Here is a 21,285-nt window from a genome sequence, read left to right as displayed (position 1 = left end):
TCTGTACACTGGAGAACAAATTTCAGAGTCTCTTCTGACATAGTTTTAATCTTTTCTTTGTTTCGTGTCTCTTGAATAACCTTTTGCTTTTTTGTGTATGATGCTCTTGATGTCATCCCACAACTCTTCTGGTCTTCTTTCATTAGTGCTTAATGCATCAAATATGCTTTTGAGATGGTTTCTAAATTTAGATGAAATATGTTCAAGATCATATTTTGTTTCTTGTGGACGTGTTTTAATTTTCTTCAGCCTGAATATGAGCAATTGATGATCAGACCTTGGTCTTGTTTTGGCTCATGATATTGAGTTCTCCATCATCTCTTCCCACAGATGTAGTCATTTGATTCCTATATATTCCATCTGGTGAGGTGAATGTATATGGTTGTCTTTTATGTTGTTTTAAAAAGGTGTTTGCAGTGAGTAAATCATTGATCTTGGAATATTCTATCGTGCAAACGCTAGCATCATTCCTATCAATAAATTCATATATTCTAACTACTGAATCTTCATCTTTGTTTCCAGCCTTCATATTCCAATAACAAGCAATTATCAATGCATCTTGATTGCATATTTGATCAATTTCAGACTAAAGAAGTTGATAGAATTCTCCAATTTCATCATCACTGGCATTAGGTTGGTGGGTAAATCTAAATAATAGTGGTATTAATTGGTCTTCATTGTAGGCATATGGATATTATTCTATCACAGACAGCATTGTACTTCAAGATAGATCTTGAAACATTCTTTTTGAAGATGAAGGTACAATGCTATTCCACTTGAATTTGTCATTAGTAAACCAAATAATTATCAGATTCAGAATGGACAATACCAGTCAACTTCAGCTCACTAATGCCTAGGAACATATCCCACTAGAATTTAGAGAGATCATCTCCAGAACAGATTTGATAAATTAGACACTAATCACTGAAGACCAGAGAGTTGTGGGATAACATCAAGAATATTATACAGGGGGGAGGTGGGGCTTGATGGTGGTTAGGGTACAGGGGCAGTGAAGATCTCCCTCAGCAATACCACAGAATACCAGATGAAGCAAGTTCAGGGGAGAGCTCTAAAACTCTGAACCACATAGGTAGGAATATTTAAAAAGTTTGAAGGCTTATAGCTAGTGGAACTTGTAGCAGAAGTAAGAAATCTTGTATTTTAGAATCTGCCTGGCTCAGTGGTCTGGAGCTGAAAAAATGGGCAAGACCAAATGTCAAGACCAAGCAGGGGAGCAAACAGACCCACCATGGAATAACACCGTGGAAACCGCAGAGCAAAGGTGGACAATACACTTGTTGGTTTTGCTTTGTTCTGATTTTTTTTTTTTTTGGTATCTGTTGATTGGTATTTGAAATACTGGAGGCATCACATCCAGCATCACAGCAACACAAAAGCTACCACAGTATAACAGACTCACTAATCGGTGTTGGTAGCATGGGTGTATATCATTCTACTGCAGTGAGATAGGGAAGAATTGGGAAAAATCTGTTAACTTAGAAACCCTGTAGAGGATTGCTGTGAGTCAGTCAGGTAGTGGGTTTTGTTTTTTTGTGGGTGTTACCAATCTACTCCTCATCAATTGTGCATCCGTTTATTTGAGCATGTTGCTATGATTCTGGAAGTCATGCCACTAGTATTTTGATACCATCAGGGTCACCCATAGGGGACAGGTTTTAGCAGAACTTCCAGACTAACTCAGATTAGGAAGAAGGAGAATCAGACTAATTCTGAATGTTTAGTGACTAAAAAACTCATGAATAGCTGTGAAATGTTATTAGATATAGTGCTGGAAGTTTACAGCTGTTTCTCCTCATTTTGAGTTGTGCCCCATCAACAAAAGAAGGTCTCCAAAGCTTTGCCCCTTTCATGTCAATATGGTCAACTTCTGCTTTGAGGAGGCAGCACATCCCCAGTCAAAATGTGTAGTTTCTAACCTGAGAGTCTCATCTTCCAGCACTGCAGTAGAATGATATACACCCATGCTACCAACACCGAGTAGTGAGTCTGTTATACTGTGGTAGCTTTTGTGTTGCTGTGATGCTGGATACGATGCCACCAGTATTTCAAATACCAATAATGGACAAGTTTCAGAAGAGATTTCAGACTAAAACAGACTGAAAGAAAGGAAATTAGCAATGAAAACCCTCTGGATCGAAACAGATTACTGTCTGATATAGTACTGCAAGACAAGCTCCCTAGGCTGGAAGTCCTTGTAAATACACAGTGGTCACAACAATGGACTAAAGCATATCAACAACCAGTAAGATGGCACAGGATAAGGCAATGGTTTGTTTTCTTGTACATGAGTCAACAACAGAGCTGATTTGACAGCAAGTAACAACAACAACAACATTTTTTCATGTGATTTTATATATAACCTACTTGAGGAAGAGTATATCCTCCCATCTGATTGACTTTGGGCTTGACCATTTAAGTTGCATTGGCCAATGGAATCTGGCTGGACTTGATAGCCTGCCACTTGTGATTTGTAGCTTTAAGTGTTGTGGTAAACGTGCACTTGATTTTCTTATGCTTTTCCCATGTATAATGAGAGGAACATGTCAGACCCAGAATGGGAAACATCTGAAACTGACCTGAGTGCACTCCAGGGCCCCTCCACCCAACTCACAGATCATGAGTGAGAAACACAAATGTTTATTTTTATAATTCAATAAGATTTGGGGGTTGTTTCTTACATAGTATTGTCAGAGCAATAGCTGACAAATACAGAGAACTGAATCCTAGCAAAATTAGGGACTAGAAGTCAGAGGCAGAAGTAGCCTGATTGTATCCTAATGGGTCAAGTCTGGAAAGGGAAGGGGAGAGCTCAGACTCAGAGGTAACATAAGCAGAAATGCAAGTTTTGGAGTTCATTCCAGGGAGCAACAGACCCATGTCTGCGTGAAAAAGGAAAATGAGAATGGGTTGGGAAAAATATCTGTCACCTCATTGATCATCTGGGCTTGAAGGAAAACCAGGAGGAACACGGAAGTTGAGCAGTTATAACTGAGTTGGTCACATTATTTTAAGCCATTGCATCTGCTCAAACTTTATTTTCTTCCTAGCTTGACCAGAATGGTCTTAGGAGATGTGAGCATTGGTGGATCCAGCTGTGAGGATCCAGGGAAAGTAGCATGGAAAAGAAGATGAAAGAGGACAGCCCATACTACAGCTCGCAGAGCTTCCAGATGTGTGTGCGCGCGCATGTATATATGACTATGCAATGGATCATCTTCCGTTCTGTTTAACATCTTAACCTGAAGTGGCTTTGAGTCTAGGAGATTGATACCTATTCTAATTTTCCCAGCTTTCTGAGTGCTAGCAGTCTCAGATGAGGTTTGTGAAACCATAGACCAATAGGGCAACTAGTCAAGCAGGATAAAAAGTTATGGCCAGGCACTCACATTGCCACAGTGCAGGCCACTAGACAGAAATAAAGATAGAGAGTGTTTCTGATTTTCTTTCTTGAAATTCCTTTTCCCAGGGGCTTCCAAGCTCAGGAAGCTCTTGTCATCTCCTAATTGAGGCAGATGAAGATGGAAGTTCTGCAGGGAGGCGTTGCCACTTAATCAGGGTCAGTCGTTCTCCAGCTCAAGGATTAGACCGAGCTCTGCAGATCTGCACAGTTGCTTGGGCAGCCTGTTTCCTGTCTTCGCTACCTTGTTATCTGGCCCTTCTCTGAATTCCTGTAGCTTTTCCAGGACTTAAACAATGAGATTAACAGCTATCATTTTTTGAATGCCTACCATATGCGAGGCTCTCTAGTGAATCTTTTACAGATCTTATTAATAATAACAACAGAAAAGATAACCAATATTTATTAAGCATTTACTATGAACCAGGCGCTGTGCCAAGCGCTACACTCATATTAACTCATTGTGGATGCTCACACTGAGGCAACATAGTTTATGTGGACATCATTATTTTGACACTCAAGTAAGAAATGGTGGAGTCAGGAGATTTGGATCTAGATTGTGCAGACTCCTGGGTCTCTGCTTTTCTCATTTACAGTGTTGTATTGCTTGGTCTTATTCTTCAGCTGTGCCAGGGAATTGTCCCAGTACCCACTTTTATGGGTTGAACTGTGTTCTCCTGAAATACGTGTTGGACTATTAACCCCTATACTTGTGGATGTGATTCCATTTGAGAATAAGGTTTTCTTTGTTATATTAATGAGACCATATCCTACTAGGGTTTGTCCTAAATTAAATCATTTTGAGATATCAAATGAGCAATTTCTGCTTCAAGATAAGCAAGGATAAACAGCGGAAGATAGATGCTTCATGTGGTGCTTTGAATTTATGACTTTTCTATCCAAAGTCTTGTTAATAGTAATTGGTGAGACCATGCAAATACGGTATACAGGACTCTAAAGCTGGGATTGGTTAGTTTTGTGCTCTAGCAAGGTTTAAAAGGAGGCATCTCAGAAGCAGAGAGGGAGGATTCCTGAACCATCAAGAAGGAACAGCATGAGTGGAGCATGAGATTCCCTACCTAGAAAAATGGTGATGGCAGAGTTGACAGCCGAGGCAACGGTAGAGGCGGCGGTATGGAGAGACAGAGAAGCTGTGGACTCTAGGCCCATGGACTGAAGCAGAGACCAAGGGGCCACATGGCTGAGAGGCTGAAGACAAGAGTGAAGCATGCCTGCAGCATGGCAGACAAGAGGTGTTCCTGACTAGTGAACTACTGCATCCTGAATTAGTTTTGATTCTGTTCATTTTCCTAGTAAACTCCATAACTGTGGGTATTGTGGAAGCATGTCTGACTTTTGCTTCATAAGAATTGGTCTTGGGCTGATTTTGAGTTGATTCTCTTTCCCCCTCATGAAGCCAGGGGAAGTCAGATATGGTCCCCACATGGTTTTTGTGCTGCATCATCATTGCCAAGAAGCCAGGATATTAGGGCTTTCCCCCTAGCGGACAAAGAAAGGATGCCCTCTCCTAGCTCCAGTACCCTGAATTCACTTCTGGCATACTCACCAGTGAGGAAATAAAGTTCTGTTTGTCAGATCCACCCATTTATGGTGTTTTTGTTATAGCAGCAGTAGGAAACTGAGATACCCATGATGGGCTGGCACATAGAGCTAGCTTAGGAGGAAGAACATAGTGTGACTCTCCCCAGGTGGGAGTTTAGGAAGACAGTTCACATTGGAGGCAGGGATAAAGCCCAACAGGAAGGGGTGTGAGACCCAGAGAGGAGGGAGGAGCAGAGCAATGATAATGCTGCTGCATCAGCCATCTCAGTAGACAGTTAGGCTGTGTGGGAAACCGTTAGCAGGGAGTAGCTCCAGATGCTGGGCAGGGGTCCAAGGGCAGGACACCAGGTCCCAGAGGAAATGATGGAGCTGGGCAAAACAAACCTTGAAGTTCTGGCTCTGTCCTCTACTAACTTTTGGTACAGTTGCTTACCTCCTTTGAGCATCAGTTTCTTCATCTGTACAATGGGAATGATAACTAAATGAGATAACAAACAGAAAGCACCAGTACTGTTACCTACCACCTAATAAGTGCTCAATACATGTACTGCAATGTTTTCAAGACAGAGACTCAGGCAGAGGGACAAGGTAGGAGTCAGGTTATCAGAAATGAAAGTCACATTTTTTTCTAATTGAGATCTATATTTGTTTTAGTGACTGGAATGGCGTGAGTGATCTCAATCCCATATAGAGGTTGTGAGCCTGGGTGCCCAACAGGACCTGCCCTTTTCATAGATGCATTTTAACATCTTGGCTTCTTTCAGGTGAAAGACTTGTGCTCACAGCTTTGAGCTCCCCCATCTGATGTTCTATCCATGATATTATGCTGCTGGTAAATAAACTAGCACTTGATTAAAAAAAATGTACTTGACAAGTTTTAAAATACATCTGCAAATTCTTTGACACCCCTCCCATTAAAAGGTAGCAACTAATTCTTTACCATTTGAGCATAGACCAACTTTAATAACCAATTTCTTTCTTTTTCTTTGTTAATTTTTAGAACATTTTGTTTTGACGTGGATGACAGTTTACAGAGTACATTAATTTTCCATTCAACAATTTATACACTTTGTTTTGATGTCCTCAATATAGCAGCACCCTTTCTTCTTCTTCCTGGGTTCCCTGTTTCCATTCCAGCCTTTTTTTCCTATCCCTTCCTGCCTTCTGAGCTTTGTTTTTAGCCAAATGCTGCCCTTTTGGTCTGGTCTGGTAGATTGCTTGGAGGAGTACATTCCTCCCTGGTGTTATTATTCATTTTGTAGGCCTGTCTGTTGTTTGCCTGCAACAGATCCCTGAGGGTGGGTTCAGTTTCAGATCTGAAGAGTGTCTAAGGGTGGAACTATAGTTTCAGTGGTTCCACCAATCTTGATCAGACCAGTAAGTTGGGTCTTACTTATTTATTTTTATATGATTTTGAATACATTTCCTCCTACTCAGAATAATACCTTGTGTTTTGATCCCAATCAGAATTGTTAGTAGTGTTAATGACTTCATTTCTAATGAATAGAATGAGATGTAGGTGATTCTATGTGTTTTCTAAGACAGGGTTAGAAAAGATGACAACAGCTTCTGCCTGACTCATTGAAAGAAGTCACTATGTTAGGAGGAGGCTCAGGTCACATGGGGAGGCCAGATGAGTTGTTCCTGCCAACACCCCAACAGAAAACCAGCACCAATCACCAGATCAGTGAGTGAGTGAGTCTTCAGATGATTTAGCCCAGCGTCCCAAGCAGCCCAGCTGACAGTCAAGGGGAACAGGGATGAGCTGTTCTCACTAACCTATCCTGTCAAGCCCTGTGTGGTTTGTGAGGAAAACCACAGCTATTGTTTGGAGCTATAAAACTAGGGGAGCAGTTAGTTGTGCAGCAATAGATAAATGGAGCACACACACACATGGGTAGTAGAGCTCCGAAGAGGAGAAGCACTTGGATTCAGTGGTTACGTGTTTGGGTTCTAGAGTCAGATGGTTGACTCTCAAAAAGCAGCTCTGCTATTTGCTTGCTTGGAAGAAGTACAGCCAGAATGCTTTGTAGTAATGAAGGTGGAGAGAACTTGCTCTTGCTTGCTTTGGATATGTTATCAGGAAGAAACAGTCTGTGGTATAACGTCATGGTCAGTGTAATAGAGGGTCAGGAAAAAGAAGGAAGACCCTTAACAACATGGATTTACACAGTAGCTATAAGAATGGGCTCAAATGTAACAACAATTGTGAGGATGGCATAGCACAGGGCAGCATTTCATTCTTTTGTGTGTAGTGCTGCTATGAGTTGGGACTAATTTGAGAGCACTTTACAACAACAAACTTGGTTGCTGGGCAAATTTTATAACCTCTTGAGACTCATAAGGAACTCTGGTAGTGTAGTGGTTACAAATTGGGCTGCAAACCGCAAAGTCAGCACTTTGAAACCACCAGCTACTCTGCGGGAGAAAGATGAGGCTTTCTGCTCACATAAAGATTTACAGCCTCGGAAACCCTGTTCACAGTCGCTATGGGTTGGAACCGACTCAACGGCATTTAACAACAACAACTTGAGACTTATACCCTCTGTAAAATAGTGACTACAGTAATTTTTATTTTATAGGTTCTTATAAAATTCAGTGAGGTAAAATGAATATAAAGAATTAAATGAGGTAGAAATAAATATAAAGAATAGTTAGTGGTGGATGCATAGAAAGTGCTTGATAGATAATGACACTGTGGGTTAATGTGCTGGATTGCAAGGTTGGTTTGAATGGTAAGTTCGGAGGTTCAAGCTCAATGGAACCGATTCAATAGCATTTAACCACCACAACGTTATTAATATAGTCCTGGTGTGGTGCTGTAAGATAAGCACTGGACCACAAGGTAGGTGGTTCAAACTCATCACTTGCTCCTCAGAAACCCTATACAGGGTCACTATGAGTTGAAACCAACTCAGTGTCAACAACAACAATATTAATATAAGTGTCATGAATGTGATTACACCTTTGACATGCAAACGAAGTAACACTACTACGTATGCTGGGGGGAAATCGTATTTATTTGGATAATAAGGTATGATGAATTCCTTACTAAGCATGTGGCTACCAGTTTAGTGATAGTGATGAGAGGGAATGAGGAGACTTCTCTAAAAGGAGGCAACAGCAGCTATCTCCTGGCCAGCCTGAGGTAGCTGCTTCCTTTGGGGCCTCATTACCCTGGGATGGGAATTTCTGGGTGATACAAATTGTTGAGCTTAGCTGCTAGCTGAAAGGTTTCTGAAGGTTTGAGTTCTCCCACCAAGTGCACTCAAGAAAGGTCTGGTGATCTATTTCCAAAAAATTAACCACCGAAAACCCTGTGGAGCGCAGTTTTACTCAGACACACATGGGAGCATCATGATTGGAACCAATTTGCTAACAACTGGTGAAGGTACTCTTGGCAGGAGCTCTCTGCTTTAGCCTGGAAGAAGATCCTAGAATGGTCCAAGGTAAGGAAAAGGCTGAAAGGTGTAAATACCAGAAGCCACTGTCTGTCTTAAATTGCCTGGGTGCTCCAGAGCTGACCCTTGGAGCTGTTCCCACGAAAGGCAATTTGGAAAAGGTATTTTAGAGAGAAAGTCCTGATTCAGAAAAACCTTCTGCCAAGTCCTTTGTTTTCCTAATGTTGCCGCGGTGTCTGGAGCTGAATTTCTAAAATGGCATTTTCCTGGAAAGGGCTTTTTTTGGTCTTTTTTGGAAATGTCTCTTGTGAAACAAGATCACCAGTGGCTGTTGGTTCTGATCTCTCTGGGGTGAGCTTGGGAAATGGCAGATGGGGGAAGGGACGTCAGGGTAGGAAAAGGAACACAAACAGGGTTGGAGGGAAAACTGAATGTGACTGGATGTGACATTGCTGTGCTGGAGTTAGGCTCAGGGCTCAGGATTCATTCCAGCGGGTCAGGTAGCATGGTGGGGAAGGAGAGTGGGGAAAAGGCTTGATGGCAGGGTCGTGGGAAAGTCCCCTGAGAGCCACTTGGTAACAGTACTCAGAGTCCCCATTTATCATAGAAATGTCCTTGGGGCTGCTGCTCCTTCCCCTCCCTGGTCAGGAAGAAGTGGGAGAGCAAGAGTGATCCAGCCGGCTCTCACTTGTGCTCCCTGAAGATGGGGGCAATGATGTGTCTGCCATCAGATCTGATTTCCTTTCCAGAAGAGAGGGACTGTATGTAGCATTCATTCTAGGGGCTTCATGAGAGGGTGACTGTGTATCTCCAATCTGCTGATTGGAGAGTCGCAAGTACTGAGATCCTGTGCATCCTCAGCTGAAGGAATCCCTGGAACTGAGGACTTCACCCTCTTCCTTCTCTATGTTTCCTAAAATCTAGCATGTGGGAGAAGCTTGGCCTATGGACTTGACTGACCCAGTGACCTACTCTCCATCTTGCTTCTTCATTCTTACAAACAGCAGACAAGATGTGCTGACTGGAAGTCCCTGCCATGGGCAGGCCAGCCACCGCCTCACTCCAGGCCCAGGGCCAGGGCAATTACTGTGGCCAAGTGGAATTTCTGTGGCAGGAAGACTCTTGGAAACTCTTTGCAGAGCTGGCTTCCATCCTCCGGCTTCTATGTTACTCTTCTGTCCATCTCTCTCCCTGCCTTTGCCTCTTAGTTACTTCTTCAGGTCTCTTGGGTTGTGGTAACCCTGGACCTCAGAAAAGGATGAGAGTGTCTTAGTACCCTAGTGTTGCTGTAACACAAATCCCACAAGTGGTTGGCTTGAAAAAACAGAAATTCATTTTCTCACCATTCTGGAGGTCCAAATCAGGGTCTTGGCTATATTAGCCCCTTTCTTTGTGATAGCCCCAGGTTTCCATCCTTGGTTTGTAGCGGATCCTCTCGTGGCCTCTGTCTTCTCCTTGGTGTGTCTTCCTGAGTCTATTCTGTTTTTTTTAGAATGTAGAAGTGTTCAGTTTTTAGTGATTAGGAATGGATCCATCCTACATGGTTGTGGGCTCATTATCATAACAAAAGGAACCTCCTGTTTCCAAACAGGATCAAATCCACAGGTAAAAGATCCAGGAATTCAACACCTTTTAAAAAGGGATGTGTATGTACAATTTAATCCATAACAGAGGGCCAAAGGCAGAGGATTGGGACATAGAAAAATCACTGCATCATGAACTTGAAAACTACTCTAGAGGTGATTTTATATATTTTCTTGTCCAGATCATTCATTCACTCACTCAAGTAGACACCTACTAAATGCCTGATATATGCCAGGACTGCTCTGGGAATAGGATATCCAATGGTGAACATATTAGATCTGGTTCCTGCCCTGATGCAGCTAAGCTTAAATGTTTGAACAATAGGAGTCCTGATGTGGTGCTGTGGGATAAAGCCCCCGTCAGTTTGAACCACAAGGTCAGGGGTTCAAGCTTACCAGCTGCTCTTTGGAGACCCTATATAGGGTCGCTATAAGTCATACTTTGGACATATTGTCTGGAGGAAACAGTCGCTGGAGAAGGATGTCATGCTGGGTAAGGTGGAGGGTCAGAGAAAAAGAGGAAGACCCCTAATGAGATGGATTGGCCAGGTGGCATCATTGATGGACTCAAGTGTGGCAGCGGCAGTGAGGTTGGCCCAGGATCAGACATTGTTTCGTTCTGCTGTGCATGGGGTCGCTATGAGTCGGTTCCGACTCGATGGCACCTGACAACAACATAAGTCAGAACTGACTTGATGGCACTTAACAACAACAAGGCAGCCTGTGTTCAATTCTGGAAGCTCTGAAAGTCAAAAGTCTTCCATAGATTGAGTTGAAGTCTTTCCCCTCTATCACTTCCATTCATTTGTTCCTGCCTGCTTTGGATCTACCGATCTACCTAAGAAAGTTAATTTTCTTCTCCCCTCTTGCTTTAATGAATTTGTCATTTTTTTCTTTCTCTGTATCTTTATTAAAGCCTTTATTATTGTGTATACCTAAAATTAGAGTTGTGTTTTCTTGGAGAATTTTTCTTACAATTTTCTCTATTTCTTTTTCTTCTAACTTTAGCATTGTTTTATCACTTGTTCCTTTGAATAATGAAGTTACTGGAAAAACCATGGCTTGGGTCAGGCGTACTTACTGACATCTTTGCTTCTCAACACTTTAATGAGGTCTTGTGCAGCAGATTTGCCTAATGTAATACGTCATTTGATTTCTTGACTTCTGCTTCCATGAGTGTTGATGGTTGATCCGAGCAAAATGAAGTCTTTGGCAACTTCAATCTTTATTTATATGGATGTTATTTATTGGTCCAGTGGTGAAGATTTTAATTTTCTTTACATTGAGTTGAAACCTATACAGAAGGCTATGGTCTTTTATCTTCATCAGTAAGTATTTTAAGTCCTCTTCATTTTCAGCAAGTAAGGCTGTACCTGGTAGCATAGTGGTTACGAAGAGGGCTGCTAATCTCATGGTCAGCAGTTCAAAACTACCAGCTGTTCCGCGGGAGAAAGATGAGGCTTTCTGCTCCCGTAAAGGTTTACAGCCTCGGAAACCCTGTACAGGGTCGCTATGAGTCAGAACCGACTCCACAGCACGTAACAACAACAACAACAACAACAAGGTTGTATCATCTGCATATCGCAGGTTGTTAATGAGTCTTTCTCCAATCCTGATGCCATGTTCTTCATATAATACAGCTTCTCAAATTATTTGCTCAGCATACAGATTGAATAAAGCATGGTGAAAGAATACAATCCTAGCACACACCTTTCCTAATTTTAACAATTCAGCTTTCCCTTGTTTTGTTAGAATGACTACCTCTTGGTCTATTTAAAGGTTCCTCATAAGCACAATTAAGTGTTATGGAATACTCATTCTCTGCAATGCTGTTCATAGCTTGTCATGATCCACACAACAGAGAGCTTTTTGAGTAGTCAATAAAGCACAGGTAAACATCTTTCTGGTATTCTCTGCCTTCAGTCAAGATCCATCTGATGTCAGCAGTGATATTCCTTGCTCCACATCCTCATCTGAATCTGGCTTAAAATCTCTGGCTATTCTTTGCCAATGTACTGTTGCAGCCAACTTTGAGTTATCTTTAGCACAATTTTACTTGCATGTGATACTAATGATATTGTCTGATTATATCCACATAATAGGACAATATCATTAATACTGTTAGTCACCTCTCTTGGGAATGGGCATAGATATGGATCTCTTCTAATCAGGTGTCCAAATTTCTTGGCATAGATAACAGAGTGGCTCCAGTGCTGCATCAGTTTGTTGATAGATTTCCATTTGTATTCCATCAATTCCTGGAGCCTTATTCTTTGCCAATGCCTTCAGTGTGCCTTGGACTTCTTACTTCAGTATCATCAGCTATCGATCAAATATGCTACCTCTTGAAATGGTTGAACATCGATGATTTCTTTTGGGTACAGTGACTCTTGTGTCACTTCTACCTTTGATGCTTTCTGCATCATTCAATATTTTCCCCATAGGATCCTTCAATAATGTAATTTTCTCTTCAGTTCCCTCAGTTTGAAAAATGCATAGTGTACTCTTCATTATGGTTTTCTAACTGTAGGTCTTTGAATATTTCATTATAATATTTGACTGTCTTCTAGAACTGACCTTTGAAATGTTGTGTTTAGCTCTTTTACCTCTTCATTTCTTCCGTTTGCTTTAGCATCTCTATGCTGGAGAACACGTTTCAGAGTCTCTTCAGACATCCATTTTGGTCTTTCCTTTTTTCTTGTCTTCTTAATGATTATTTGCTTTCTTCATGTATAATGTACTTGATGTCATCCCACAGCTCTTCTGGTCTTCCGTCATTAATGTCTTATTCACCGAATCTGTTCTTCAGGTGATCTCTAAAAGTAGGTGGGATACGGTCAAGGTCATAGTTTGGCTCTGTGGACTTGCTTTAATTTTCTTCAGCTTCAGCCTGAACTTGCATTTTAACCATTGGTGGTCACTTCTACAGTCTGCCCCTGACCTTGTTTTGGCTGATCATATGGAGCTTTTCTACCGTCTTTTTCTACAGATGTAGTGAATTTGATTTCTGTGTATTCTATCTGGTGAAATCCATGTGCATAGTTGTTTTTTATGTTATTTAAAACAGTATTTGTAATGAAGAAGTCATTGATCTTGCAAATTCTAACATGTGATCTCCAGCATCGTTTCTATCACCAAGGACATATTTTCCAACTACTGATCCTTTCTCTTTGCTTCCACACTTTGCATTCTAATCACCTCTAAATATCAATGCATCTTGATTGCATGTTTGATCAATATCATACTGAAGAAATTGGTAGAATTCTTCAATTTCATTATCACTGGCTTTAGTGGTTGGTGCATAAATTTGAATTATAGTTGTTGTATTGACTGGCATTTCTTATAGGTGTATGAATATTATCCTATCATAGACATCATTGTACTTCAAGATAGATCTTGAAATGTTCTTTTTAATAATGAATGCAATGTGATTCCTCTTCAATTTGTCATTCCCAGCATAGTAAACTATGTGATTGTCAGATTCAAAATGGCCAATACCAGTCCATTTCAGCTCACTAATGCCTAGGATATTGATGTTTATCCATTCCATTTCACTTTTTACAAGTTCCAATTTTCCTAGATTCGTACTTCATACATTCCATGTTCAGCTTATTAATGGATGTTTACAGCTGTTTCTCTTCATTTAAAATTGTATCCCATCAGCAAATGAAGGTCCTGAAAACTTTATTCCATTTTTGTCATCATGTTCAACTCTGCTTTGAGGAGGCAGTTCTTCCCTGGTCATATTTTGAGTGATTTTCAACATGAGGGACTCATTTTCCAACACTATATCTGACAATATTCTTATGTTCTTTGTAGTGTCTCAACATTCAATATTGTGTTAGTATCTGACAGTGTTCTATTACTATTCATAAGGTTTTCAGTGAATTGTCTCTCCTTCTTCCTAGTCTGTCTTAGTCTGGAAGCTCATCTGAAACCTGTCCACCATGGGTGAGGCTGGTATTTAAAATACCTGTGGCATAACTTCCAGAATCACAGCAACACATAAGCCACCACAGTATAACAAAATGACAGATGAGTGGTAGATAATGTTGATGGAACTGGAAAATATAGTAACCTTTCTGATTGTTGAAGATACATACTATGTTCCTACCCAGTAATTTCTCAGACAGTGAAGTGTCTTTTTTGGATTGCTCTACCCTTCTCCTTCCCTAGTTAGCTCATGTTCTTCTGAAAGAGTAGGACCCTGGACAGACTTGGATTCCCTCTATCCATACAGATTAAGAGGTCAGAGAAAGGGACACCACACTGTTCTCCATGAGGTTTAAGGTCCCAGGAATTCTTTGGGCTAAAGCATTCACAGTGTGACAAAAAATGAGCTTACAAAATCCCATGGAGGTTGAAAAAGAGTGAGGGCAACCACAGCATCTGGGGAGAGGTGAAAGAGTAAAGCAGGATTTGAGGGCATTAAAGGAAATGAAATGCTGCTATACTTGTGTAGCCCTTTCTCAAGTTTGGAAATTTAATGGCAGAAAGTTTCAGAAAATGGCCTCAGCATTTTATTAATTTATTTAGGTGGTTATTTACCTCTGGTATATCTTAATTCAGACCTAGAAGGATTTTTTTTTTTTTTTTTCTCTTCCCGCCTGTGGTACAAACATTTTAAATCTCCCTTTAGAAACCTTGCCAGTGTTCTGTTTAGGTAGGTTTAGTTCTGATAAGCTTGGATTTTATAACTCCCAGGTCTTTTGTAGAAAGGCTTCAGATCAGAGGCCTGTAGCACTAGAGATAGTTGCTAAGGGATATTCATTTAGTATAGAGCAGGAATCACAACAGCTATCGCTTCAAAGGGGAGAGTCAATGAGAATGAGTGATCAATTTAGGAAGAAAATTGCCATTAATTTGCTATATGAACTTCTCCAAATCTCTTAACCTCTTGGAGTCTCGATTTCATTATCTGTAAATAGAGAGCTTTTGACTTTGACTCTCCTGCCTCCCTCAAATGATCTGAGGTCTGATTTCCCCCGTAAAGAAAAGACAGTGACATAGGGTCACACTGCTGGGAAAGGAATATGGCGCAGAGCTTTCTTATCCTATCGCTGCATGTCTCAGAGGGGCCCTTTGTAATTCACTTATCATAACAGCAAACTTTTAGAGTGTTTTCAATGGGTATGGCAAGGTTGTAAGCATTTTATGAGCATCTGTCATATAATCCTTACAATATCCCTTTAAGCTAGATATAGTTATCTTCATGCTGGAGGTGAGAAAACAAAGACATAGAGAAATTAAGTAACCTGACGGAGATCACACAACAGGAAAATGTCAGAGTCAGGATTCAAATATAAGCACTTGGCTACAGAGTTAGTGCTGTGAGATAATATATTTAAGGACAGAAAGGCAGGGAACTTGGGGAATGAGTTTAAGAAAAGCCATGCCACGAACATACTTTCAAAATCCTTAAAAAAGAGAGTGAGAGAGATAAGAATGAAAGGAAGGAAAACCAGAAAGAAGCAAGCAAGGAAGAAAGAAAGAGAAAAAAATAAAGGGGGAGATAGCATGTCATAGGGAATTTGACTTAGTCTTTGTGAGAAGGTTTCCTGGGAAAGTATAAGGGGTTTCAGAAATTTGGGGGATGTTGAACTAAAAAATAATGGAAAAAATTCCACAAATTTTTGAAACTCCATTGTATGGGGAATGAAGAGGCATTAACTAGACAAAATGGGAGGGAAGGGCCTGTCAGACTCAGGGCTCAGGATGTGCTGAGGAAACACATAAAATGCTTAGAACCTTGTCATACCCATCGAAAACACTCTAAAAGTTTGCTATTATGATAAGTGAATTACAAAGGGCCCCTCTGAGACATGCAGCGATAGGATAAGTTAGCTCTGTGCCATATTCCTTTCCCAGGTGTGTGCACATTTGGAGTTCAATGATTAAGGGTAATGGGGCAAACTCTGGTTGGAAAGAGGGCAGGGCATAGTCCATGAAGGACTCTCTGTTTATCTCTGTCTCAGGCTTTCTCAACCTTGCTACTACTGACAATTGGGCCTGATAATTCTTTATTGTGGGGGTCTATCCGGAGTATTGTTGGATGGTTGTAAAAATAGTGTGATGGCATCAAACCTTGTCTAACTTCACAAGGGGGAGGAGAGATAATCAAGATCACCAGGAATCTGCTATTGCCGATTCTTATGAGATGGAGGTCAGGCATACCTTCACCTTCCAACTTTAAAAAAAAAAAAAAATTGATACCAGTTGTCCCTCCAATGTCACTCTCTACTTCTCTGCTCCTCTTGCAGTTCAAAGTGATCTTCACATCATTGCTTATCCTACAGTGCCACACCAGGACTCCATGCAAGGCTAGAAGGGCCATATTACAGAATTTCCCGCATCCCTGATCTCTTATCACTAGATGCCAAACTAGTCTCATTCTCAGTGTGACAACCCAAAATATCTGTAGACATTGTCAAATGTTCTCTGAAGGGAAAAATTGGAAAAACCAGTTAAGAATCAATAAGCTGATGTTTCACTTTTTGCTGTCTGTTCCTCCTCACTGTCTACATGATGGATCCTGAGTCATGGGGTCATTTTCTAAACATGAGTGTTGACTTGGATCTCCTTTGGTCAGGTCACAACCAAACCTGACTGGTTACATACAGCCTCTTGGAGCCCTTCTTTAGAAATTTACATGTTCAAGTAGAGATATTATCATCATCAGAGTGGACAGCTTTGAAATTAGTGAACTGAACTAGAAAACAAAGACTCGAGAACTGCATCATGTTCAGGACAAAAACAAAGAGGTTCTTCACAACCAGGCTCTCTAATGTTTCAGAACAACACGATACTTTCCCAATATGCCTAGTTCTATTTCTCCTGAAACCAGCGCAACTCTGCAGAGCTTAACAAAGCAGGTCTTTTATGAAGAAAATTACCTTAAATCAAAGAGAATAGAAACAAGATACTTGGCATTAATGGTAATAATAACCAGATTCCTGTGAAGCGTCGAAATATTGCTACTTTAGTCACTGATTGTTGTGGGAATTTGTACTTTTCAAATTCAATATCAAGCCCTCCTGAACTTTTTGTCAAGTGTTTCCTGCTGCTGCCAAGTAACCTAAGGTAAATGAGAGGAGTTGTTTTGTCTAGCACATTTCTTCTATCATCACAAAAAATGATGTTCTAGGTGGTCTGCTCTTTTTCTTTCTCTCTCTCTCTTTTTTTTTTAGTGATCTAAAGATGTTGCAAAAGTTATCTATTGTCTGGTCTATTGAAGTGCCTGTGCATTATGGATTGTTTTCAGGATCTATGCTATCTGGGCCCATTGCCGGAATTCCCTGATTTCAGATTTTGCTAAGGATAATACCATTTGACTAAAAACACATGAGGCAAGAAGATTGTCCACAAAGAAACTGTATTCACATTTCCTCCTTTTTCCTGGCTGTTGCCTTAACTCTCTCTGCATCTTTGGTCTGCTACTACCCATTACTTCTTCCAGAGAGCCCAAGTGTGGCCTAAGAGGATACCAGCCTAGAGAAGACTTCATTTCTTAATCTGGTGGTCACTGGGGTAGAGGGTGGCTCTGGGAAAGGAACCAGAGCTGGTTGCTTTGGTTATAACCGATTTCTAATGATCCATCACTCCTCTTAAATTAGTATCTCCATTTCACAGTCAAAAAAAGTAGGGAGTGTGCTCAGCTTAGAATTAGAGCTGAATTTAAAAAGCCCCTATATTTCAAAATTTAACAACAACAATATTTCAACAACAACTGCAATAATAGTGACTAGACTTGTTGTTGTTGTGAAGTACCATCGAATCAGTTCTGATCCATAGCAACCCTGTATCAGGTTTCCGAGGAGTGGCTGGTGAGCTTGAACCATTGACCTTGCAGTTCAAATGGCTTTGCAGTCTGGCCTATTAACCCACAGTGCCACACCACTATTAAATTAGCCTTCTATTAGTTTCTCTTTAGTTTCCTTTTATTGTATTTCCTGTAAGTACTATTATCATACTCATTTTAAACTGAGGCTTTAGAGAAGTGAAGTTACTTGTTCAAGGTCACATTATTTATAAATGGTGAAGGCAGGATCCAGAGATCATGTGGTTCCGTTATAAAGACTTCATCAAAAAAACTTGGATTCCTGGTGTTTCAGGAAGTCTAAAGAAGGTCAAATCCTAAGGATTTCTGGGAAAGTTGATCCCATACATAGCTTTTGGACTGGCCTGGGCATATTCTCTGACCTTTATTTCAAATAAAAGATGTTGACATTCACAGAAAGCTTTTGGTCATAAATGCCGGGGGGTTCATTGCTCAAGTCCACTGTTATCTTTATGGATTATTGTTTGTTGTTTGTGAGTGCCATTGAGTCCATTCTGACTCGTAACGACCCTTTATAGGGTTTTCCAAGGAGTAGCTGGTGGGTTTGAACTGTCGACCTTGTGATTAGCAGTCCAGTGTTTATCCTACAGCCACACCAGAAGTCCATCTTTATGAGTCTTTACTCTCTACATCATGATAAACTAAGGTGATCCTTTGGGTTTCAGTTTCCTTGTTTGTAAATGAGGGCTTTGGGCAACTTTATCTCTATGGTGTGTTTTGTCTTTGTGCTAGGAAATGTGCATACATGTGCACATAGGAACACATCATAAGCCATCAGTCATACTCATTGGCTGCCACAGAATGGGATTCATGTTCCAGATGACCAGTCACCATGAAGACGCTCAATCCTGTCACCTAAGTAACCAGTTGCCTTGCCCAGGAGAGTGCTGTGAGGCACAGCCTGCAACTCCTTACTCCCTATTAGTAGTGAAGAGTATAACACAGAGCTGCTGGCCTTCTTAGTGAGGGCAGCCGAGTCAGTTTGCTCATTCTGCAACCAGAAGATCGACTTAAACCCAATCTCTATCCTCCATGAACTAGAGCTGAAGAAGACCTGCTAATGGAGTGACTATTTCAGGACTATTTCAAGGCCCAAGAGAGAAGATACTTGTAACCCAGAGTGAGGGAAGCTGGAAGGATAGTTCATTCTGGGGGCCTCAGAGGTGTCCTATCCCTGAAAGATGGCAGAATTGATCTATCATAGAAGAAAGAAAGGATCTAAGAAAGAAAGTGTGGGTTTAGATGGACATGACTCCATGCACGAAAGAGAACTTTGCCACAGTATGTGAAGGACCAAACGGGCACTAGAAAGCCAAGTCAGTTAACATCAAAGCAGTACTGACACATAGAGATTAAAGGAGGGGAGAAGTTAGTAGAATGATCTAATATTGATATGGCGTAAAAATCATGGCATCTCAGTTGGAAGCAAACTGTGATAGGCCCATAAATGATAGATTGAAAGTGTTGTTTATTATGTGGCATTTGAATTGGTCTCAAATTGGGGGTCAGAAAACTATAGCCATGGGCTAAATCTGGCCTCCAATCCCTGTTTTGCAAACAAAGTGTTGATGGAATGAATGGGTATTCATTGATGTATTGTCTATGGCTGGTTTCATGTTAAGACATCACAGCTTGCAAGGAGATAATTGGTCTGCAATGCCTGATATATTTATTTTAGTTTATTTTTTTAAGGTTTATATTGTGGATTGAGAGAGAGTTGACAGGGCAGATCATCAGTTTTACATTCAACAGATTATATACCTTGTTTCATTACAATGACTATAATCTCCTCCATGTACCATCAGTTAACAGTATTTCTCTTTATCCATTTTTGTTGTTGTTGCTAGGTGCCATCAAGTCAGTACTGACCCATAGCGACCTTATGAACAGCAGAACGAAACACTGCCTGATCCTGGGCCAACCTCACTAATGTTGCCATGCTTGAGTCCATTGATGTTGCCACTTGGCCAATCCATCTCATTAGGGGTCTTCCTCTTTTTCTCTGACCCTCCACCTTACCAAACATGATATCCTTCTCCAGCGACTGGTCCTTCCTGACTATATGTCTGAAGTATGAAACACGAAGTTTGGCTATCTTGGCTCCAAGAGGCACTCTGGCTGCACTTCGGCTCTATTGGTTCTTTTGGCAGCCCATAACACTTTCAATATTCTCCTCCAACACCGTAATTCAAAAGCATCAATTCTTCTATGGTCTTCCTTATTCACTGTCCAGCTTTCGCATGCATATGAGGTTATTGAAAATATCATGGCTTGGGTCAGGCACACCTTAGTCTTCAAGGTGACATCTTTGCTCTTCAACACTTTAAAAAGGTCTTGTGCAGCAGATTTGCCTAATGCAATACGTCGTTTGATCTCTTGACTGCTGCTTCCATGAGTGTTGATAGTCGGTCCAAGAAGAATGAAGTCCTTGACAACTTCTATTTTTTTTCTGTTGATAAGAATGTTGTTCATTGGCCCAGTGGTGAAGTTTTTTGTTTTCTTGACATTGAGATGTAATCCATACCGAAGGCTGTGCTCTTTGATCTTCATCAGTATTTGAAGTCCTCTTTACTTTCAGCAAGCAAGGTTGTATCCTCTGCATATCACAGGTTAGTAAGGAGTCTTCCTCCAATCCTGATGCCACGGTTTTCTTCATAGAACACAGCATCTCAGATTATTTGCTCAACATACAGGTTGAATAAGTATGGTGAAAGAATACAACCCTGTCGCATACCTTTCTTCATTTTAAACCATTCAGTGTTCCCATGTTCTGTTTGAACAACTGCTTCTTGGTCCATGGACAGATTCCTCATGAACACAATTAAGTGTTCCGGAACACTCATACTTTGCAATGTTGTCCATAGCTTGTCATGATCCACAGAATCAAAACGCTTTGCATAGTCAATAAAGCATAGGTAAACATCTTTCTAATATTCTCGGCTTTCAGCCAAGATTCATCAGACATCAGCAATGATATCCCTCGTTCCATAGCATCTTCTGAATCCGGCTTGAAACTCTGGAAGTTCTTTGTCAATATATGCTTGCAGCCGTTTCTGTATTACCTTTAGTAAAACTTTACTTGTATGGAATATCAAAGAGATTATCTGATGATTTCTGCATTCCGTTGGGTCACCTGTCTTTGGAATGGGCACAAATATGGATCTCTTCCAATCAGTCATCCAGATACTTGTCCAAATTTCTTGGCAGAGATGAGTGAGTGCCTCCTGTGCCGGTTCACTTTCTTGAAAGATTTCAATTTTTATTCCATCAATTCCTGGTGCCTTGTTCTTTGCCAATTCCTTTAATGCATTTGAACTTCCTCCTTCAGTTTCATTTGCTCTTGATCATATGCGATCTCTTGAAACCGTTGAACATTAACCATTTCCTTTTGGTACAGTGACTCTTTGTATTCCTTCCATCATCTCTTGATGCTTTCTGCATCATTCAATAATTTTCCCAGAGAATCTTTCAATAACGAAAGTC

Source organism: Chrysochloris asiatica, unplaced genomic scaffold, assembly GCF_000296735.1.
Source record: "Chrysochloris asiatica unplaced genomic scaffold, ChrAsi1.0 scaffold00024, whole genome shotgun sequence".
Classification (NCBI taxonomy): domain Eukaryota; kingdom Metazoa; phylum Chordata; class Mammalia; order Afrosoricida; family Chrysochloridae; genus Chrysochloris; species Chrysochloris asiatica.
Note: the sequence above shows the minus strand (reverse complement) of the source record.